Source organism: Taudactylus pleione, unplaced genomic scaffold, assembly GCF_031769625.1.
Source record: "Taudactylus pleione unplaced genomic scaffold, aTauple2 ptg000467l, whole genome shotgun sequence".
Classification (NCBI taxonomy): Eukaryota; Metazoa; Chordata; class Amphibia; order Anura; family Myobatrachidae; genus Taudactylus; species Taudactylus pleione.
Genome location: NW_028284869.1, coordinates 946,266 through 968,914, shown reverse-complemented (window position 1 = coordinate 968,914; position 22,649 = coordinate 946,266). Strand labels below are relative to the sequence as shown.

Sequence of the window (22,649 nt, the reverse complement as noted above, 5' to 3'; positions counted from 1 at the left end):
ATATTTAATAGCCTAATTTACATAAGACTATTCAGAGCTGGATATTTTTAAGATGCCATAAATCTAGTATTCTCTGAATGCCAAAGCCATGACTCTGTCCATATCCCATAAGTGCAACACATACCAACAAAGCTTCCCATTTGTTGAAAGGGCATTTCTTTTTCAGTGTATTCCTGATTTCTTCAAAACAAGAAACATTCTCTAAGGAGCTTATGATCTTAAAAAATGAAAAGAATACACAAGAAAAATCATGCGTTGGCCAGTGCTACACATACCAACAAAGCTTCCCGTTTTTTGAAAGGGCATTTCTTGGTCAGTGTATTCCTAATTCCTTCAAAACAAGAATTGAATACAAACTATGCGTTGGCCGGGAATCGAACCCAGGTCAACTGCTTGGAAGGCAGCTATGCTCACCACTATACCACCAATGCTTCCCAGGTTTTCAAAAGGGCATTTGTTAGTCAAATCTGTAAGCCACAACACCTGATTGTATGATTTCAATGCTCTACACTGTTAATCCATTAATTGACTGCAATGCACTTCTTTTGATGATGGAAAATATTAATACAATGCACAAATTAGGTTAAAAATGCAAATGAATAAATAAACATGATGTCCACTGAAGTCCACTTTTTGGCACTTTTGGAAAAGAGAATTTGAATCAAATGTTAAAACAGATAATAGGAAAATATAGTTAATAGCCTAATTTACATAAGACTAATTAGAGTTGGATATTTTTAAGATGCCATAAATCTAGTATTCTGTGAATGACAAAGCCATGACTCTGTCCATACCCCATAAGTGCTACACATACCAAGAAAGCTTCCCATTTGTTGAAAGGGCATTTCTTGGTCAGTGTATTCCTGATTTCTTCAAAACAAGAAACATTCTCTAAGGAGCTTATGATCTTAAAAAATGAAAAGAATACACTGTTAATCCAGTAATTGACTGCAATGCACTTCTTTTGATGATGGAAAATATTAATACAATGCACAAAATAGGTTTAAAATGTAAATGAATAAATAAACATGATGTCCACTGAAGTCCACTTTTTGGCACTTTTTGAAAAGAGAATTTGAATCACATGCTAAAGCAGATAATAGGAAAATATATTTAATAGCCTAATTTACATAAGACTATTCAGAGCTGGATATTTTTAAGATGCCATAAATCTAGTATTCTCTGAATGACAAAGCCATGACTCTGTCCATATCCCATAAGTGCTACACATACCAACAAAGCTTCCCATTTGTTGAAAGGGCATTTCTTGGTCAGTGTATTCCTGATTTCTTCAAAACAAGAAACATTCTCTAAGGAGCTTATGATCTTAAAAAATGAAAAGAATACACAAGAAAAATCATGCGTTGGCCAGTGCTACACATAGCAACACAGCTTCCTGTTTTTTGAAAGGGCATTTCTTGATCAGTGTATTCCTAATTCCTTCAAAACAAGAATAATTCTCTAAGGAGTTTATGATCTTAAAAATTGAATACAAACTATGCGTTGGCCGGGAATCGAACCCGGATCAACTGCTTGGAAGGCAGCTATGCTCACCACTATACCACCAACACTTCCTGGTTTTCAAAAGGGCATTTGTTAGTCAAATCTGTAAGCCACAACACCTGATTGTATGATTTCAATGCTCTACACTGTTAATCCATTAATTGACTGCAATGCACTTCTTTTGATGATGGAAAATATTAATACAATGCACAAATTAGGTTAAAAATGCAAATGAATAAATAAACATGATGTCCACTGAAGTCCACTTTTTGGCACTTTTGGAAAAGAGAATTTGAATCAAATGTTAAAGCAGATAATAGGAAAATATATTTAATAGCCTAATTTACATAAGACTATTTAGAGTTGGATATTTTTAAGATGCCATAAATCTAGTATTCTGTGAATGACAAAGCCATGACTCTGTCCATACCCCATAAGTGCTACACATACCAAGAAAGCTTCCCATTTGTTGAAAGGGCATTTCTTGGTCAGTGTATTCCTGATTTCTTCAAAACAAGAAACATTCTCTAAGGAGCTTATGATCTTAAAAAATGAAAAGAATACACTGTTAATCCAGTAATTGACTGCAATGCACTTCTTTTGATGATGGAAAATATTAATACAATGCACAAAATAGGTTTAAAATGTAAATGAATAAATAAACATGATGTCCACTGAAGTCCACTTTTTGGCACTTTTGGAAAAGAGAATTTGAATCAAATGTTAAAACAGATAATAGGAAAATATAGTTAATAGCCTAATTTACATAAGACTAATTAGAGTTGGATATTTTTAAGATGCCATAAATCTAGTATTCTGTGAATGACAAAGCCATGACTCTGTCCATACCCCATAAGTGCTACACATACCAAGAAAGCTTCCCATTTGTTGAAAGGGCATTTCTTGGTCAGTGTATTCCTGATTTCTTCAAAACAAGAAACATTCTCTAAGGAGCTTATGATCTTAAAAAATGAAAAGAATACACTGTTAATCCAGTAATTGACTGCAATGCACTTCTTTTGATGATGGAAAATATTAATACAATGCACAAAATAGGTTTAAAATGTAAATGAATAAATAAACATGATGTCCACTGAAGTCCACTTTTTGGCACTTTTTGAAAAGAGAATTTGAATCACATGCTAAAGCAGATAATAGGAAAATATATTTAATAGCCTAATTTACATAAGACTATTCAGAGCTGGATATTTTTAAGATGCCATAAATCTAGTATTCTCTGAATGACAAAGCCATGACTCTGTCCATATCCCATAAGTGCTACACATACCAACAAAGCTTCCCATTTGTTGAAAGGGCATTTCTTGGTCAGTGTATTCCTGATTTCTTCAAAACAAGAAACATTCTCTAAGGAGCTTATGATCTTAAAAAATGAAAAGAATACACAAGAAAAATCATGCGTTGGCCAGTGCTACACATAGCAACACAGCTTCCTGTTTTTTGAAAGGGCATTTCTTGATCAGTGTATTCCTAATTCCTTCAAAACAAGAATAATTCTCTAAGGAGTTTATGATCTTAAAAATTGAATACAAACTATGCGTTGGCCGGGAATCGAACCCGGATCAACTGCTTGGAAGGCAGCTATGCTCACCACTATACCACCAACGCTTCCTGGTTTTCAAAAGGGCATTTGTTAGTCAAATCTGTAAGCCACAACACCTGATTGTATGATTTCAATGCTCTACACTGTTAATCCATTAATTGACTGCAATGCACTTCTTTTGATGATGGAAAATATTAATACAATGCACAAATTAGGTTAAAAATGCAAATGAATAAATAAACATGATGTCCACTGAAGTCCACTTTTTGGCACTTTTGGAAAAGAGAATTTGAATCAAATGTTAAAGCAGATAATAGGAAAATATATTTAATAGCCTAATTTACATAAGACTATTTAGAGTTGGATATTTTTAAGATGCCATAAATCTAGTATTCTGTGAATGACAAAGCCATGACTCTGTCCATACCCCATAAGTGCTACACATACCAAGAAAGCTTCCCATTTGTTGAAAGGGCATTTCTTGGTCAGTGTATTCCTGATTTCTTCAAAACAAGAAACATTCTCTAAGGAGCTTATGATCTTAAAAAATGAAAAGAATACACTGTTAATCCAGTAATTGACTGCAATGCACTTCTTTTGATGATGGAAAATATTAATACAATGCACAAAATAGGTTTAAAATGTAAATGAATAAATAAACATGATGTCCACTGAAGTCCACTTTTTGGCACTTTTGGAAAAGAGAATTTGAATCACATGCTAAAGCAGATAATAGGAAAATATATTTAATAGCCTAATTTACATAAGACTATTCAGAGCTGAATATTTTTAAGATGCCATAAATCTAGTATTCTCTGAATGACAAAGCCATGACTCTGTCCATATCCCATAAGTGCAACACATACCAACAAAGCTTCCCATTTGTTGAAAGGGCATTTCTTTTTCAGTGTATTCCTGATTTCTTCAAAACAAGAAACATTCTCTAAGGAGCTTATGATCTTAAAAAATGAAAAGAATACACAAGAAAAATCATGCGTTGGCCAGTGCTACACATACCAACAAAGCTTCCCGTTTTTTGAAAGGGCATTTCTTGGTCAGTGTATTCCTAATTCCTTCAAAACAAGAATAATTCTCTAAGGAGTTTATGATCTTAAAAATTGAATACAAACTATGCGTTGGCCGGGAATCGAACCCAGGTCAACTGCTTGGAAGGCAGCTATGCTCACCACTATACCACCAACGCTTCCTGGTTTTCAAAAGGGCATTTGTTAGTCAAATCTGTAAGCCACAACACCTGATTGTATGATTTCAATGCTCTACACTGTTAATCCATTAATTGACTGCAATGCACTTCTTTTGATGATGGAAAATATTAATACAATGCACAAATTAGGTTAAAAATGCAAATGAATAAATAAACATGATGTCCACTGAAGTCCACTTTTTGGCACTTTTGGAAAAGAGAATTTGAATCAAATGTTAAAACAGATAATAGGAAAATATAGTTAATAGCCTAATTTACATAAGACTAATTAGAGTTGGATATTTTTAAGATGCCATAAATCTAGTATTCTGTGAATGACAAAGCCATGACTCTGTCCATACCCCATAAGTGCTACACATACCAAGAAAGCTTCCCATTTGTTGAAAGGGCATTTCTTGGTCAGTGTATTCCTGATTTCTTCAAAACAAGAAACATTCTCTAAGGAGCTTATGATCTTAAAAAATGAAAAGAATACACTGTTAATCCAGTAATTGACTGCAATGCACTTCTTTTGATGATGGAAAATATTAATACAATGCACAAAATAGGTTTAAAATGTAAATGAATAAATAAACATGATGTCCACTGAAGTCCACTTTTTGGCACTTTTGGAAAAGAGAATTTGAATCAAATGTTAAAACAGATAATAGGAAAATATAGTTAATAGCCTAATTTACATAAGACTAATTAGAGTTGGATATTTTTAAGATGCCATAAATCTAGTATTCTGTGAATGACAAAGCCATGACTCTGTCCATACCCCATAAGTGCTACACATACCAAGAAAGCTTCCCATTTGTTGAAAGGGCATTTCTTGGTCAGTGTATTCCTGATTTCTTCAAAACAAGAAACATTCTCTAAGGAGCTTATGATCTTAAAAAATGAAAAGAATACACTGTTAATCCAGTAATTGACTGCAATGCACTTCTTTTGATGATGGAAAATATTAATACAATGCACAAAATAGGTTTAAAATGTAAATGAATAAATAAACATGATGTCCACTGAAGTCCACTTTTTGGCACTTTTTGAAAAGAGAATTTGAATCACATGCTAAAGCAGATAATAGGAAAATATATTTAATAGCCTAATTTACATAAGACTATTCAGAGCTGGATATTTTTAAGATGCCATAAATCTAGTATTCTGTGAATGACAAAGCCATGACTCTGTCCATACCCCATAAGTGCTACACATACCAAGAAAGCTTCCCATTTGTTGAAAGGGCATTTCTTGGTCAGTGTATTCCTGATTTCTTCAAAACAAGAAACATTCTCTAAGGAGCTTATGATCTTAAAAAATGAAAAGAATACACTGTTAATCCAGTAATTGACTGCAATGCACTTCTTTTGATGATGGAAAATATTAATACAATGCACAAAATAGGTTTAAAATGTAAATGAATAAATAAACATGATGTCCACTGAAGTCCACTTTTTGGCACTTTTGGAAAAGAGAATTTGAATCACATGCTAAAGCAGATAATAGGAAAATATATTTAATAGCCTAATTTACATAAGACTATTCAGAGCTGAATATTTTTAAGATGCCATAAATCTAGTATTCTCTGAATGACAAAGCCATGACTCTGTCCATATCCCATAAGTGCAACACATACCAACAAAGCTTCCCATTTGTTGAAAGGGCATTTCTTTTTCAGTGTATTCCTGATTTCTTCAAAACAAGAAACATTCTCTAAGGAGCTTATGATCTTAAAAAATGAAAAGAATACACAAGAAAAATCATGCGTTGGCCAGTGCTACACATACCAACAAAGCTTCCCGTTTTTTGAAAGGGCATTTCTTGGTCAGTGTATTCCTAATTCCTTCAAAACAAGAATAATTCTCTAAGGAGTTTATGATCTTAAAAATTGAATACAAACTATGCGTTGGCCGGGAATCGAACCCAGGTCAACTGCTTGGAAGGCAGCTATGCTCACCACTATACCACCAACGCTTCCTGGTTTTCAAAAGGGCATTTGTTAGTCAAATCTGTAAGCCACAACACCTGATTGTATGATTTCAATGCTCTACACTGTTAATCCATTAATTGACTGCAATGCACTTCTTTTGATGATGGAAAATATTAATACAATGCACAAATTAGGTTAAAAATGCAAATGAATAAATAAACATGATGTCCACTGAAGTCCACTTTTTGGCACTTTTGGAAAAGAGAATTTGAATCAAATGTTAAAACAGATAATAGGAAAATATAGTTAATAGCCTAATTTACATAAGACTAATTAGAGTTGGATATTTTTAAGATGCCATAAATCTAGTATTCTGTGAATGACAAAGCCATGACTCTGTCCATACCCCATAAGTGCTACACATACCAAGAAAGCTTCCCATTTGTTGAAAGGGCATTTCTTGGTCAGTGTATTCCTGATTTCTTCAAAACAAGAAACATTCTCTAAGGAGCTTATGATCTTAAAAAATGAAAAGAATACACTGTTAATCCAGTAATTGACTGCAATGCACTTCTTTTGATGATGGAAAATATTAATACAATGCACAAAATAGGTTTAAAATGTAAATGAATAAATAAACATGATGTCCACTGAAGTCCACTTTTTGGCACTTTTTGAAAAGAGAATTTGAATCACATGCTAAAGCAGATAATAGGAAAATATATTTAATAGCCTAATTTACATAAGACTATTCAGAGCTGGATATTTTTAAGATGCCATAAATCTAGTATTCTCTGAATGACAAAGCCATGACTCTGTCCATATCCCATAAGTGCTACACATACCAACAAAGCTTCCCATTTGTTGAAAGGGCATTTCTTGGTCAGTGTATTCCTGATTTCTTCAAAACAAGAAACATTCTCTAAGGAGCTTATGATCTTAAAAAATGAAAAGAATACACAAGAAAAATCATGCGTTGGCCAGTGCTACACATAGCAACACAGCTTCCTGTTTTTTGAAAGGGCATTTCTTGATCAGTGTATTCCTAATTCCTTCAAAACAAGAATAATTCTCTAAGGAGTTTATGATCTTAAAAATTGAATACAAACTATGCGTTGGCCGGGAATCGAACCCAGGTCAACTGCTTGGAAGGCAGCTATGCTCACCACTATACCACCAACGCTTCCTGGTTTTCAAAAGGGCATTTGTTAGTCAAATCTGTAAGCCACAACACCTGATTGTATGATTTCAATGCTCTACACTGTTAATCCATTAATTGACTGCAATGCACTTCTTTTGATGATGGAAAATATTAATACAATGCACAAATTAGGTTAAAAATGCAAATGAATAAATAAACATGATGTCCACTGAAGTCCACTTTTTGGCACTTTTGGAAAAGAGAATTTGAATCAAATGTTAAAACAGATAATAGGAAAATATAGTTAATAGCCTAATTTACATAAGACTAATTAGAGTTGGATATTTTTAAGATGCCATAAATCTAGTATTCTGTGAATGACAAAGCCATGACTCTGTCCATACCCCATAAGTGCTACACATACCAAGAAAGCTTCCCATTTGTTGAAAGGGCATTTCTTGGTCAGTGTATTCCTGATTTCTTCAAAACAAGAAACATTCTCTAAGGAGCTTATGATCTTAAAAAATGAAAAGAATACACTGTTAATCCAGTAATTGACTGCAATGCACTTCTTTTGATGATGGAAAATATTAATACAATGCACAAAATAGGTTTAAAATGTAAATGAATAAATAAACATGATGTCCACTGAAGTCCACTTTTTGGCACTTTTTGAAAAGAGAATTTGAATCACATGCTAAAGCAGATAATAGGAAAATATATTTAATAGCCTAATTTACATAAGACTATTCAGAGCTGGATATTTTTAAGATGCCATAAATCTAGTATTCTCTGAATGACAAAGCCATGACTCTGTCCATATCCCATAAGTGCTACACATACCAACAAAGCTTCCCATTTGTTGAAAGGGCATTTCTTGGTCAGTGTATTCCTGATTTCTTCAAAACAAGAAACATTCTCTAAGGAGCTTATGATCTTAAAAAATGAAAAGAATACACAAGAAAAATCATGCGTTGGCCAGTGCTACACATAGCAACACAGCTTCCTGTTTTTTGAAAGGGCATTTCTTGATCAGTGTATTCCTAATTCCTTCAAAACAAGAATAATTCTCTAAGGAGTTTATGATCTTAAAAATTGAATACAAACTATGCGTTGGCCGGGAATCGAACCCGGATCAACTGCTTGGAAGGCAGCTATGCTCACCACTATACCACCAACGCTTCCTGGTTTTCAAAAGGGCATTTGTTAGTCAAATCTGTAAGCCACAACACCTGATTGTATGATTTCAATGCTCTACACTGTTAATCCATTAATTGACTGCAATGCACTTCTTTTGATGATGGAAAATATTAATACAATGCACAAATTAGGTTAAAAATGCAAATGAATAAATAAACATGATGTCCACTGAAGTCCACTTTTTGGCACTTTTGGAAAAGAGAATTTGAATCAAATGTTAAAGCAGATAATAGGAAAATATATTTAATAGCCTAATTTACATAAGACTATTTAGAGTTGGATATTTTTAAGATGCCATAAATCTAGTATTCTGTGAATGACAAAGCCATGACTCTGTCCATACCCCATAAGTGCTACACATACCAAGAAAGCTTCCCATTTGTTGAAAGGGCATTTCTTGGTCAGTGTATTCCTGATTTCTTCAAAACAAGAAACATTCTCTAAGGAGCTTATGATCTTAAAAAATGAAAAGAATACACTGTTAATCCAGTAATTGACTGCAATGCACTTCTTTTGATGATGGAAAATATTAATACAATGCACAAAATAGGTTTAAAATGTAAATGAATAATTAAACATGATGTCCACTGGTCCACTTTTTGGCACTTTTTGAAAAGAGAATTTGAATCACATGCTAAAGCAGATAATAGGAAAATATATTTAATAGCCTAATTTACATAAGACTATTCAGAGCTGGATATTTTTAAGATGCCATAAATCTAGTATTCTCTGAATGACAAAGCCATGACTCTGTCCATATCCCATAAGTGCAACACATACCAACAAAGCTTCCCATTTGTTGAAAGGGCATTTCTTGGTCAGTGTATTCCTGATTTCTTCAAAACCAGAAACATTCTCTAAGGAGCTTATGATCTCAAAAAATGAAAAGAATACACAAGAAAAATCATGCGTTGGCCAGTGCTACACATACCAACAAAGCTTCCCGTTTTTTGAAAGGGCATTTCTTGGTCAGTGTATTCCTAATTCCTTCAAAACAAGAATAATTCTCTAAGGAGTTTATGATCTTAAAAATTGAATACAAACTATGCGTTGGCCGGGAATCGAACCCGGGTCAACTGCTTGGAAGGCAGCTATGCTCACCACTACACCACCAACGCTTCCTGGTTTTCAAAAGGGCATTTGTTAGTCAAATCTGTAAGCCACAACACCTGATTGTATGATTTCAATGCACTACACTGTTAATCCATTAATTGACTGCAATACACTTCTTTTGATGATGGAAAATATTAATACAATGCACAAATTAGGTTAAAAATGCAAATGAATAAATAAACATGATGTCCACTGAAGTCCACTTTTTGGCACTTTTGGAAAAGAGAATTTGAATCACATGCTAAAGCAGATAATAGGAAAATATATTTAATAGCCTAATTTACTTAAGACTGTTCAGAGCTGGATATTTTTAAGATGCCATAAATCTAGTATTCTCTGAATGACAAAGCCATGACTCTGTCCATATCCCATAAGTGCTACACATACCAACAAAGCTTCCCATTTGTTGAAAGGGCATTTCTTGGTCAGTGTATTCCTGATTTCTTCAAAACCAGAAACATTCTCTAAGGAGCTTATGATCTCAAAAAATGAAAAGAATACACAAGAAAAATCATGCGTTGGCCAGTGCTACACATACCAACAAAGCTTCCCGTTTTTTGAAAGGGCATTTCTTGGTCAGTGTATTCCTAATTCCTTCAAAACAAGAATAATTCTCTAAGGAGTTTATGATCTTAAAAATTGAATACAAACTATGCGTTGGCCAGGAATCGAACCCGGGTCAACTGCTTGGAAGGCAGCTATGCTCACCACTATACCACCAACGCTTCCTGGTTTTCAAAAGGGCATTTGTTAGTCAAATCTGTAAGCCACAACACCTGATTGTATGATTTCAATGCACTACACTGTTAATCCATTAATTGACTGCAATACACTTCTTTTGATTATGGAAAATATTAATACAATGCACAAATTAGGTTAAAAATGCAAATGAATAAATAAACATGATGTACACTGAAGTCCACTTTTTGGCACTTTTGGAAAAGAGAATTTGAATCAAATGTTAAAGCAGATAATAGAAAAATATATTTAATAGCCTAATTTACATAAGACTATTCAGAGTTGGATATTTTTAAGATGCCATAAATCTAGTATTCTGTGAATGACAAAGCCATGACTCTGTCCATACCCCATAAGTGCTACACATACCAAGAAAGCTTCCCATTTGTTGAAAGGGCATTTCTTGGTCAGTGTATTCCTGATTTCTTCAAAACAAGAAACATTCTCTAAGGAGCTTATGATCTTAAAAAATGAAAAGAATACACTGTTAATCCAGTAATTGACTGCAATGCACTTCTTTTGATGATGGAAAATATTAATACAATGCACAAAATAGGTTTAAAATGTAAATGAATAATTAAACATGATGTCCACTGAAGTCCACTTTTTGGCACTTTTTGAAAAGAGAATTTGAATCACATGCTAAAGCAGATAATAGGAAAATATATTTAATAGCCTAATTTACATAAGACTATTCAGAGCTGGATATTTTTAAGATGCCATAAATCTAGTATTCTCTGAATGCCAAAGCCATGACTCTGTCCATATCCCATAAGTGCAACACATACCAACAAAGCTTCCCATTTGTTGAAAGGGCATTTCTTGGTCAGTGTATTCCTGATTTCTTCAAAACCAGAAACATTCTCTAAGGAGCTTATGATCTCAAAAAATGAAAAGAATACACAAGAAAAATCATGCGTTGGCCAGTGCTACACATACCAACAAAGCTTCCCGTTTTTTGAAAGGGCATTTCTTGGTCAGTGTATTCCTAATTCCTTCAAAACAAGAATAATTCTCTAAGGAGTTTATGATCTTAAAAATTGAATACAAACTATGCGTTGGCCGGGAATCGAACCCGGGTCAACTGCTTGGAAGGCAGCTATGCTCACCACTACACCACCAACGCTTCCTGGTTTTGAAAAGGGCATTTGTTAGTCAAATCTGTAAGCCACAACACCTGATTGTATGATTTCAATGCACTACACTGTTAATCCATTAATTGACTGCAATACACTTCTTTTGATGATGGAAAATATTAATACAATGCACAAATTAGGTTAAAAATGCAAATGAATAAATAAACATGATGTCCACTGAAGTCCACTTTTTGGCACTTTTGGAAAAGAGAATTTGAATCACATGCTAAAGCAGATAATAGGAAAATATATTTAATAGCCTAATTTACTTTAGACTGTTCAGAGCTGGATATTTTTAAGATGCCATAAATCTAGTATTCTCTGAATGACAAAGCCATGACTCTGTCCATATCCCATAAGTGCTACACATACCAACAAAGCTTCCCATTTGTTGAAAGGGCATTTCTTGGTCAGTGTATTCCTGATTTCTTCAAAACCAGAAACATTCTCTAAGGAGCTTATGATCTCAAAAAATGAAAAGAATACACAAGAAAAATCATGCGTTGGCCAGTGCTACACATACCAACAAAGCTTCCCGTTTTTTGAAAGGGCATTTCTTGGTCAGTGTATTCCTAATTCCTTCAAAACAAGAATAATTCTCTAAGGAGTTTATGATCTTAAAAATTGAATACAAACTATGCGTTGGCCAGGAATCGAACCCGGGTCAACTGCTTGGAAGGCAGCTATGCTCACCACTATACCACCAACGCTTCCTGGTTTTCAAAAGGGCATTTGTTAGTCAAATCTGTAAGCCACAACACCTGATTGTATGATTTCAATGCACTACACTGTTAATCCATTAATTGACTGCAATACACTTCTTTTGATTATGGAAAATATTAATACAATGCACAAATTAGGTTAAAAATGCAAATGAATAAATAAACATGATGTACACTGAAGTCCACTTTTTGGCACTTTTGGAAAAGAGAATTTGAATCAAATGTTAAAGCAGATAATAGAAAAATATATTTAATAGCCTAATTTACATAAGACTATTCAGAGTTGGATATTTTTAAGATGCCATAAATCTAGTATTCTGTGAATGACAAAGCCATGACTCTGTCCATACCCCATAAGTGCTACACATACCAAGAAAGCTTCCCATTTGTTGAAAGGGCATTTCTTGGTCAGTGTATTCCTGATTTCTTCAAAACAAGAAACATTCTCTAAGGAGCTTATGATCTTAAAAAATGAAAAGAATACACTGTTAATCCAGTAATTGACTGCAATGCACTTCTTTTGATGATGGAAAATATTAATACAATGCACAAATTAGGTTAAAAATGCAAATGAATAAATAAACATGATGTACACTGAAGTCCACTTTTTGGCACTTTTGGAAAAGAGAATTTGAATCACATGCTAAAGCAGATAATAGGAAAATATATTTAATAGCCTAATTTACATAAGACTATTTAGAGTTGGATATTTTTAAGATGCCATAAATCTAGTATTCTGTGAATGACAAAGCCATGACTCTGTCCATACCCCATAAGTGCTACACATACCAACAAAGCTTCCCATTTGTTGAAAGGGCATTTCTTGGTCAGTGTATTCCTGATTTCTTCAAAACAAGAAACATTCTCTAAGGAGCTTATGATCTTAAAAAATGAAAAGAATACACTGTTAATCCAGTAATTGACTGCAATGCACTTCTTTTGATGATGGAAAATATTAATACAATGCACAAAATAGGTTTAAAATGTAAATGAATAAATAAAGATGATGTCCACTGAAGTCCACTTTTTGGCACTTTTGGAAAAGAGAATTTGAATCACATGCTAAAGCAGATAATAGGAAAATATATTTAATAGCCTAATTTACTTAAGACTATTCAGAGCTGGATATTTTTAAGATGCCATAAATCTAGTATTCTCTGAATGACAAAGCCATGACTCTGTCCATATCCCATAAGTGCTACACATACCAACAAAGCTTCCCATTTGTTGAAAGGGCATTTCTTGGTCAGTGTATTCCTGATTTCTTCAAAACCAGAAACATTCTCTAAGGAGCTTATGATCTCAAAAAATGAAAAGAATACACAAGAAAAATCATGCGTTGGCCAGTGCTACACATACCAACAAAGCTTCCCGTTTTTTGAAAGGGCATTTCTTGGTCAGTGTATTCCTAATTCCTTCAAAACAAGAATAATTCACTAAGGAGTTTATGATCTTAAAAATTGAATACAAACTATGCGTTGGCCAGGAATCGAACCCGGGTCAACTGCTTGGAAGGCAGCTATGCTCACCACTATACCACCAACGCTTCCTGGTTTTCAAAAGGGCATTTGTTAGTCAAATCTGTAAGCCACAACACCTGATTGTATGATTTCAATGCACTACACTGTTAATCCATTAATTGACTGCAATACACTTCTTTTGATTATGGAAAATATTAATACAATGCACAAATTAGGTTAAAAATGCAAATGAATAAATAAACATGATGTACACTGAAGTCCACTTTTTGGCACTTTTGGAAAAGAGAATTTGAATCAAATGTTAAAGCAGATAATAGAAAAATATATTTAATAGCCTAATTTACATAAGACTATTCAGAGTTGGATATTTTTAAGATGCCATAAATCTAGTATTCTGTGAATGACAAAGCCATGACTCTGTCCATACCCCATAAGTGCTACACATACCAAGAAAGCTTCCCATTTGTTGAAAGGGCATTTCTTGGTCAGTGTATTCCTGATTTCTTCAAAACAAGAAACATTCTCTAAGGAGCTTATGATCTTAAAAAATGAAAAGAATACACTGTTAATCCAGTAATTGACTGCAATGCACTTCTTTTGATGATGGAAAATATTAATACAATGCACAAAATAGGTTTAAAATGTAAATGAATAATTAAACATGATGTCCACTGAAGTCCACTTTTTGGCACTTTTTGAAAAGAGAATTTGAATCACATGCTAAAGCAGATAATAGGAAAATATATTTAATAGCCTAATTTACATAAGACTATTCAGAGCTGGATATTTTTAAGATGCCATAAATCTAGTATTCTCTGAATGACAAAGCCATGACTCTGTCCATATCCCATAAGTGCAACACATACCAACAAAGCTTCCCATTTGTTGAAAGGGCATTTCTTGGTCAGTGTATTCCTGATTTCTTCAAAACCAGAAACATTCTCTAAGGAGCTTATGATCTCAAAAAATGAAAAGAATACACAAGAAAAATCATGCGTTGGCCAGTGCTACACATACCAACAAAGCTTCCCGTTTTTTGAAAGGGCATTTCTTGGTCAGTGTATTCCTAATTCCTTCAAAACAAGAATAATTCTCTAAGGAGTTTATGATCTTAAAAATTGAATACAAACTATGCGTTGGCCGGGAATCAAACCCGGGTCAACTGCTTGGAAGGCAGCTATGCTCACCACTACACCACCAACGCTTCCTGGTTTTCAAAAGGGCATTTGTTAGTCAAATCTGTAAGCCACAACACCTGATTGTATGATTTCAATGCACTACACTGTTAATCCATTAATTGACTGCAATACACTTCTTTTGATGATGGAAAATATTAATACAATGCACAAATTAGGTTAAAAATGCAAATGAATAAATAAACATGATGTACACTGAAGTCCACTTTTTGGCACTTTTGGAAAAGAGAATTTGAATCAAATGTTAAAGCAGATAATAGGAAAATATATTTAATAGCCTAATTTACATAAGACTATTTAGAGTTGGATATTTTTAAGATGCCATAAATCTAGTATTATGTGAATGACAAAGCCATGACTCTGTCCATACCCCATAAGTGCTACACATACCAACAAAGCTTCCCATTTGTTGAAAGGGCATTTCTTGGTCAGTGTATTCCTGATTTCTTCAAAACAAGAAACATTCTCTAAGGAGCTTATGATCTTAAAAAATGAAAAGAATACACTGTTAATCCAGTAATTGACTGCAATGCACTTCTTTTGATGATGGAAAATATTAATACAATGCACAAAATAGGTTTAAAATGTAAATGAATAAATAAAGATGATGTCCACTGAAGTCCACTTTTTGGCACTTTTGGAAAAGAGAATTTGAATCACATGCTAAAGCAGATAATAGGAAAATATATTTAATAGCCTAATTTACTTAAGACTATTCAGAGCTGGATATTTTTAAGATGCCATAAATCTAGTATTCTCTGAATGACAAAGCCATGACTCTGTCCATATCCCATAAGTGCTACACATACCAACAAAGCTTCCCATTTGTTGAAAGGGCATTTCTTGGTCAGTGTATTCCTGATTTCTTCAAAACCAGAAACATTCTCTAAGGAGCTTATGATCTCAAAAAATGAAAAGAATACACAAGAAAAATCATGCGTTGGCCAGTGCTACACATACCAACAAAGGTTCCCGTTTTTTGAAAGGGCATTTCTTGGTCAGTGTATTCCTAATTCCTTCAAAACAAGAATAATTCTCTAAGGAGTTTATGATCTTAAAAATTGAATACAAACTATGCGTTGGCCAGGAATCGAACCCGGGTCAACTGCTTGGAAGGCAGCTATGCTCACCACTATACCACCAACGCTTCCTGGTTTTCAAAAGGGCATTTGTTAGTCAAATCTGTAAGCCACAACACCTGATTGTATGATTTCAATGCACTACACTGTTAATCCATTAATTGACTGCAATACACTTCTTTTGATTATGGAAAATATTAATACAATGCACAAATTAGGTTAAAAATGCAAATGAATAAATAAACATGATGTACACTGAAGTCCACTTTTTGGCACTTTTGGAAAAGAGAATTTGAATCAAATGTTAAAGCAGATAATAGAAAAATATATTTAATAGCCTAATTTACATAAGACTATTCAGAGTTGGATATTTTTAAGATGCCATAAATCTAGTATTCTGTGAATGACAAAGCCATGACTCTGTCCATACCCCATAAGTGCTACACATACCAAGAAAGCTTCCCATTTGTTGAAAGGGCATTTCTTGGTCAGTGTATTCCTGATTTCTTCAAAACAAGAAACATTCTCTAAGGAGCTTATGATCTTAAAAAATGAAAAGAATACACTGTTAATCCAGTAATTGACTGCAATGCACTTCTTTTGATGATGGAAAATATTAATACAATGCACAAAATAGGTTTAAAATGTAAATGAATAAATAAACATGATGTCCACTGAAGTCCACTTTTTGGCACTTTTGGAAAAGAGAATTTGAATCACATGCTAAAGCAGATAATAGGAAAATATATTTAATAGCCTAATTTACATAAGACTATTCAGAGCTGGATATTTTTAAGATGCCATAAATCTAGTATTCTCTGAATGACAAAGCCATGACTCTGTCCATATCCCATAAGTGCAACACATACCAACAAAGCTTCCCATTTGTTGAAAGGGCATTTCTTGGTCAGTGTATTCCTGATTTCTTCAAAACCAGAAACATTCTCTAAGGAGCTTATGATCTCAAAAAATGAAAAGAATACACAAGAAAAATCATGCGTTGGCCAGTGCTACACATACCAACAAAGCTTCCCATTTTTTGAAAGGGCATTTCTTGGTCAGTGTATTCCTAATTCCTTCAAAACAAGAATAATTCTCTAAGGAGTTTATGATCCAGTAATTGACTGCAATGCACTTCTTTTGATGATGGAAAATATTAATACAATGCACAAAATAGGTTTAAAATGTAAATGAATAAATAAACATGATGTCCACTGAAGTCCACTTTTTGGCACTTTTGGAAAAGAGAATTTGAATCAAATGTTAAAGCAGATAATAGGAAAATATATTTAATAGCCTAATTTACATAAGACTATTCAGAGCTGGATATTTTTAAGATGCCATAAATCTAGTATTCTCTGAATGCCAAAGCCATGACTCTGTCCATATCCCATAAGTGCAACACATACCAACAAAGCATCCCATTTGTTGAAAGGGCATTTCTTTTTCAGTGTATTCCTGATTTCTTCAAAACAAGAAACATTCTCTAAGGAGCTTATGATCTTAAAAAATGAAAAGAATACACAAGAAAAATCATGCGTTGGCCAGTGCTACACATACCAACAAAGCTTCCCGTTTTTTGAAAGGGCATTTCTTGGTCAGTGTATTCCTAATTCCTTCAAAACAAGAATAATTCTCTAAGGAGTTTATGATCTTAAAAATTGAGATCAATTTTCCCGGCGTTGGCCAGGAATCGAACCTGGGTCAACTGCTTGGAAGGCAGCTATGCTCACCATTATACCACCAACGCTTCCTGGTTTTTCGAAAGGGCATTTGTTAGTCAAATCTGTAAGCCAAAACACCTGATTGTATGATTTCAATGCTCTACACTGTTAATCCATTAATTGACTGCAATGCACTTCTTTTGATGATGGAAAATATTAATACAATGCACAAATTAGGTTTAAAATGTAAATGAATAAATAAACATGATGTCCACTGAAGTCCACTTTTTGGCACTTTTGGAAAAGAGAATTTGAATCACATGTTAAAGCAGATAATAGGAAAATATATTTAATAGCCTAATTTACATAAGACTATTTAGAGTTGGATATTTTTAAGATGCCATAAATCTAGTATTCTGTGAATGACAAAGCCATGACTCTGTCCATACCCCATAAGTGCTACACATACCAAGAAAGCTTCCCATTTGTTGAAAGGGCATTTCTTGGTCAGTGTATTCCTGATTTCTTCAAAACAAGAAACATTCTCTAAGGAGCTTATGATCTTAAAAAATGAAAAGAATACACAAGAAAAATCATGCGTTGGCCAGTGCTACACATACCAACAAAGCTTCCCGTTTTTTGAAAGGGCATTTCTTGGTCAGTGTATTCCTAATTCCTTCAAAACAAGAATAATTCTCTAAGGAGTTTATGATCTTAAAAATTGAATACAAACTATGCGTTGGCCGGGAATCGAACCCGGGTCAACTGCTTGGAAGGCAGCTATGCTCACCACTATACCAACAACGCTTCCTGGTTTTCAAAAGGGCATTTGTTAGTCAAATCTGTAAGCCACAACACCTGATTGTATGATTTCAATGCTCTACACTGTTAATCCATTAATTGACTGCAATGCACTTCTTTTGATGATGGAAAATATTAATACAATGCACAAATTAGGTTTAAAATGTAAATGAATAAATAAACATGATGTCCACTGAAGTCCACTTTTTGGCACTTTTGGAAAAGAGAATTTGAATCACATGTTAAAGCAGATAATAGGAAAATATATTTAATAGCCTAATTTACATAAGACTATTTAGAGTTGGATATTTTTAAGATGCCATAAATCTAGTATTCTGTGAATGACAAAGCCATGACTCTGTCCATACCCCATAAGTGCTACACATACCAAGAAAGCTTCCCATTTGTTGAAAGGGCATTTCTTGGTCAGTGTATTCCTGATTTCTTCAAAACAAGAAACATTCTCTAAGGAGCTTATGATCTTAAAAAATGAAAAGAATACACTGTTAATCCAGTAATTGACTGCAATGCACTTCTTTTGATGATGGAAAATATTAATACAATGCACAAAATAGGTTTAAAATGTAAATGAATAAATAAACATGATGTCCACTGAAGTCCACTTTTTGGCACTTTTGGAAAAGAGAATTTGAATCACATGCTAAAGCAGATAATAGGAAAATATATTTAATAGCCTAATTTACATAAGACTATTCAGAGCTGGATATTTTTAAGATGCCATAAATCTAGTATTCTCTGAATGCCCAAGCCATGACTCTGTCCATATCCCATAAGTGCAACACATACCAACAAAGCTTCCCATTTGTTGAAAGGGCATTTCTTTTTCAGTGTATTCCTGATTTCTTCAAAACAAGAAACATTCTCTAAGGAGCTTATGATCTTAAAAAATGAAAAGAATACACAAGAAAAATCATGCGTTGGCCAGTGCTACACATACCAACAAAGCTTCCCGTTTTTTGAAAGGGCATTTCTTGGTCAGTGTATTCCTAATTCTTTCAAAACAAGAATAATTCTCTAAGGAGTTTATGATCTTAAAAATTGAATACAAACTATGCGTTGGCCGGGAATCGAACCCAGGTCAACTGCTTGGAAGGCAGCTATGCTCACCACTATACCACCAACGCTTCCTGGTTTTCAAAAGGGCATTTGTTAGTCAAATCTGTAAGCCACAACACCTGATTGTATGATTTCAATGCTCTACACTGTTAATCCATTAATTGACTGCAATGCACTTCTTTTGATGATGGAAAATATTAATACAATGCACAAATTAGGTTAAAAATGCAAATGAATAAATAAACATGATGTCCACTGAAGTCCACTTTTTGGCACTTTTGGAAAAGAGAATTTGAATCAAATGTTAAAGCAGATAATAGGAAAATATATTTAATAGCCTAATTTACATAAGACTATTTAGAGTTGGATATTTTTAAGATGCCATAAATCTAGTATTCTGTGAATGACAAAGCCATGACTCTGTCCATACCCCATAAGTGCTACACATACCAAGAAAGCTTCCCATTTGTTGAAAGGGCATTTCTTGGTCAGTGTATTCCTGATTTCTTCAAAACAAGAAACATTCTCTAAGGAGCTTATGATCTTAAAAAATGAAAAGAATACACTGTTAATCCAGTAATTGACTGCAATGCACTTCTTTTGATGATGGAAAATATTAATACAATGCACAAAATAGGTTTAAAATGTAAATGAATAAATAAACATGATGTCCACTGAAGTCCACTTTTTGGCACTTTTGGAAAAGAGAATTTGAATCACATGCTAAAGCAGATAATAGGAAAATATATTTAATAGCCTAATTTACATAAGACTATTCAGAGCTGAATATTTTTAAGATGCCATAAATCTAGTATTCTCTGAATGACAAAGCCATGACTCTGTCCATATCCCATAAGTGCAACACATACCAACAAAGCTTCCCATTTGTTGAAAGGGCATTTCTTTTTCAGTGTATTCCTGATTTCTTCAAAACAAGAAACATTCTCTAAGGAGCTTATGATCTTAAAAAATGAAAAGAATACACAAGAAAAATCATGCGTTGGCCAGTGCTACACATACCAACAAAGCTTCCCGTTTTTTGAAAGGGCATTTCTTGGTCAGTGTATTCCTATTTCCTTCAAAACAAGAATAATTCTCTAAGGAGTTTATGATCTTAAAAATTGAATACAAACTATGCGTTGGCCGGGAATCGAACCCGGGTCAACTGCTTGGAAGGCAGCTATGCTCACCAGTATACCACCAACGCTTCCTGGTTTTCAAATGGGCATTTGTTAGTCAAATCTGTAAGCCACAACACCTGATTGTATGATTTCAATGCTCTACACTGTTAATCCATTAATTGACTGCAATGCACTTCTTTTGATGATGGAAAATATTAATACAATGCACAAATTAGGTTAAAAATGCAAATGAATAAATAAACATGATGTCCACTGAAGTCCACTTTTTGGCACTTTTGGAAAAGAGAATTTGAATCAAATGTTAAAACAGATAATAGGAAAATATAGTTAATAGCCTAATTTACATAAGACTATTCAGAGTTGGATATTTTTAAGATGCCATAAATCTAGTATTCTGTGAATGACAAAGCCATGACTCTGTCCATACCCCATAAGTGCTACACATACCAAGAAAGCTTCCCATTTGTTGAAAGGGCATTTCTTGGTCAGTGTATTCCTGATTTCTTCAAAACAAGAAACATTCTCTAAGGAGCTTATGATCTTAATAAATGAAAAGAATACACTGTTAATCCAGTAATTGACTGCAATGCACTTCTTTTGATGATGGAAAATATTAATACAATGCACAAAATAGGTTTAAAATGTAAATGAATAAATAAAGATGATGTCCACTGAAGTCCACTTTTTGGCACTTTTGGAAAAGAGAATTTGAATCACATGCTAAAGCAGATAATAGGAAAATATATTTAATAGCCTAATTTACTTAAGACTATTCAGAGCTGGATATTTTTAAGATGCCATAAATCTAGTATTCTCTGAATGACAAAGCCATGACTCTGTCCATATCCCATAAGTGCTACACATACCAACAAAGCTTCCCATTTGTTGAAAGGGCATTTCTTGGTCAGTGTATTCCTGATTTCTTCAAAACCAGAAACATTCTCTAAGGAGCTTATGATCTCAAAAAATGAAAAGAATACACAAGAAAAATCATGCGTTGGCCAGTGCTACACATACCAACAAAGCTTCCCGTTTTTTGAAAGGGCATTTCTTGGTCAGTGTATTCCTAATTCCTTCAAAACAAGAATAATTCTCTAAGGAGTTTATGATCTTAAAAATTGAATACAAACTATGCGTTGGCCAGGAATCGAACCCGAGTCAACTGCTTGGAAGGCAGCTATGCTCACCACTATACCACCAACGCTTCCTGGTTTTCAAAAGGGCATTTGTTAGTCAAATCTGTAAGCCACAACACCTGATTGTATGATTTCAATGCACTACACTGTTAATCCATTAATTGACTGCAATACACTTCTTTTGATTATGGAAAATATTAATACAATGCACAAATTAGGTTAAAAATGCAAATGAATAAATAAACATGATGTACACTGAAGTCCACTTTTTGGCACTTTTGGAAAAGAGAATTTGAATCAAATGTTAAAGCAGATAATAGAAAAATATATTTAATAGCCTAATTTACATAAGACTATTCAGAGTTGGATATTTTTAAGATGCCATAAATCTAGTATTCTGTGAATGACAAAGCCATGACTCTGTCCATACCCCATAAGTGCTACACATACCAAGAAAGCTTCCCATTTGTTGAAAGGGCATTTCTTGTTCAGTGTATTCCTGATTTCTTCAAAACAAGAAACATTCTCTAAGGAGCTTATGATCTTAAAAAATGAAAAGAATACACTGTTAATCCAGTAATTGACTGCAATGCACTTCTTTTGATGATGGAAAATATTAATACAATGCACAAAATAGGTTTAAAATGTAAATGAATAAATAAACATGATGTCCACTGAAGTCCACTTTTTGGCACTTTTGGAAAAGAGAATTTGAATCACATGCTAAAGCAGATAATAGGAAAATATATTTAATAGCCTAATTTACATAAGACTATTCAGAGCTGGATATTTTTAAGATGCCATAAATCTAGTATTCTCTGA

The 22,649-nt window shown here is 33.6% G+C and overlaps 18 non-coding genes across 18 annotated transcripts; all 18 read right to left on the bottom strand.

The window, feature by feature from the left end:
- Positions 1 to 359: 359 nt before the first annotated feature.
- TRNAG-UCC (transfer RNA glycine (anticodon UCC)) lies at positions 360 to 431 on the bottom strand. The gene has a single exon. It is a non-coding gene; the product is annotated as a tRNA-Gly (tRNA).
- Positions 432 to 1,499: 1,068 nt separating this feature from the next.
- Positions 1,500 to 1,571, bottom strand: TRNAG-UCC (transfer RNA glycine (anticodon UCC)). Its single transcript has one exon. It is a non-coding gene; the product is annotated as a tRNA-Gly (tRNA).
- A 1,486-nt stretch (positions 1,572 to 3,057) lies between these two features.
- Positions 3,058 to 3,129, bottom strand: TRNAG-UCC (transfer RNA glycine (anticodon UCC)). Its single transcript has one exon. It is a non-coding gene; the product is annotated as a tRNA-Gly (tRNA).
- A 1,067-nt stretch (positions 3,130 to 4,196) lies between these two features.
- Positions 4,197 to 4,268, bottom strand: TRNAG-UCC (transfer RNA glycine (anticodon UCC)). The gene has a single exon. It is a non-coding gene; the product is annotated as a tRNA-Gly (tRNA).
- Positions 4,269 to 6,173: 1,905 nt separating this feature from the next.
- On the bottom strand, positions 6,174 to 6,245 carry TRNAG-UCC (transfer RNA glycine (anticodon UCC)). The gene has a single exon. It is a non-coding gene; the product is annotated as a tRNA-Gly (tRNA).
- Positions 6,246 to 7,312: 1,067 nt separating this feature from the next.
- On the bottom strand, positions 7,313 to 7,384 carry TRNAG-UCC (transfer RNA glycine (anticodon UCC)). The gene has a single exon. It is a non-coding gene; the product is annotated as a tRNA-Gly (tRNA).
- A 1,067-nt stretch (positions 7,385 to 8,451) lies between these two features.
- Positions 8,452 to 8,523, bottom strand: TRNAG-UCC (transfer RNA glycine (anticodon UCC)). The gene has a single exon. It is a non-coding gene; the product is annotated as a tRNA-Gly (tRNA).
- A 1,065-nt stretch (positions 8,524 to 9,588) lies between these two features.
- TRNAG-UCC (transfer RNA glycine (anticodon UCC)) lies at positions 9,589 to 9,660 on the bottom strand. The gene has a single exon. It is a non-coding gene; the product is annotated as a tRNA-Gly (tRNA).
- Positions 9,661 to 10,308: 648 nt separating this feature from the next.
- TRNAG-UCC (transfer RNA glycine (anticodon UCC)) lies at positions 10,309 to 10,380 on the bottom strand. Its single transcript has one exon. It is a non-coding gene; the product is annotated as a tRNA-Gly (tRNA).
- A 1,067-nt stretch (positions 10,381 to 11,447) lies between these two features.
- Positions 11,448 to 11,519, bottom strand: TRNAG-UCC (transfer RNA glycine (anticodon UCC)). Its single transcript has one exon. It is a non-coding gene; the product is annotated as a tRNA-Gly (tRNA).
- A 648-nt stretch (positions 11,520 to 12,167) lies between these two features.
- Positions 12,168 to 12,239, bottom strand: TRNAG-UCC (transfer RNA glycine (anticodon UCC)). The gene has a single exon. It is a non-coding gene; the product is annotated as a tRNA-Gly (tRNA).
- A 1,486-nt stretch (positions 12,240 to 13,725) lies between these two features.
- On the bottom strand, positions 13,726 to 13,797 carry TRNAG-UCC (transfer RNA glycine (anticodon UCC)). Its single transcript has one exon. It is a non-coding gene; the product is annotated as a tRNA-Gly (tRNA).
- A 1,067-nt stretch (positions 13,798 to 14,864) lies between these two features.
- On the bottom strand, positions 14,865 to 14,936 carry TRNAG-UCC (transfer RNA glycine (anticodon UCC)). Its single transcript has one exon. It is a non-coding gene; the product is annotated as a tRNA-Gly (tRNA).
- Positions 14,937 to 16,003: 1,067 nt separating this feature from the next.
- On the bottom strand, positions 16,004 to 16,075 carry TRNAG-UCC (transfer RNA glycine (anticodon UCC)). The gene has a single exon. It is a non-coding gene; the product is annotated as a tRNA-Gly (tRNA).
- A 1,610-nt stretch (positions 16,076 to 17,685) lies between these two features.
- Positions 17,686 to 17,757, bottom strand: TRNAG-UCC (transfer RNA glycine (anticodon UCC)). The gene has a single exon. It is a non-coding gene; the product is annotated as a tRNA-Gly (tRNA).
- A 649-nt stretch (positions 17,758 to 18,406) lies between these two features.
- Positions 18,407 to 18,478, bottom strand: TRNAG-UCC (transfer RNA glycine (anticodon UCC)). Its single transcript has one exon. It is a non-coding gene; the product is annotated as a tRNA-Gly (tRNA).
- A 1,067-nt stretch (positions 18,479 to 19,545) lies between these two features.
- On the bottom strand, positions 19,546 to 19,617 carry TRNAG-UCC (transfer RNA glycine (anticodon UCC)). The gene has a single exon. It is a non-coding gene; the product is annotated as a tRNA-Gly (tRNA).
- Positions 19,618 to 20,684: 1,067 nt separating this feature from the next.
- On the bottom strand, positions 20,685 to 20,756 carry TRNAG-UCC (transfer RNA glycine (anticodon UCC)). The gene has a single exon. It is a non-coding gene; the product is annotated as a tRNA-Gly (tRNA).
- Positions 20,757 to 22,649: the final 1,893 nt, after the last annotated feature.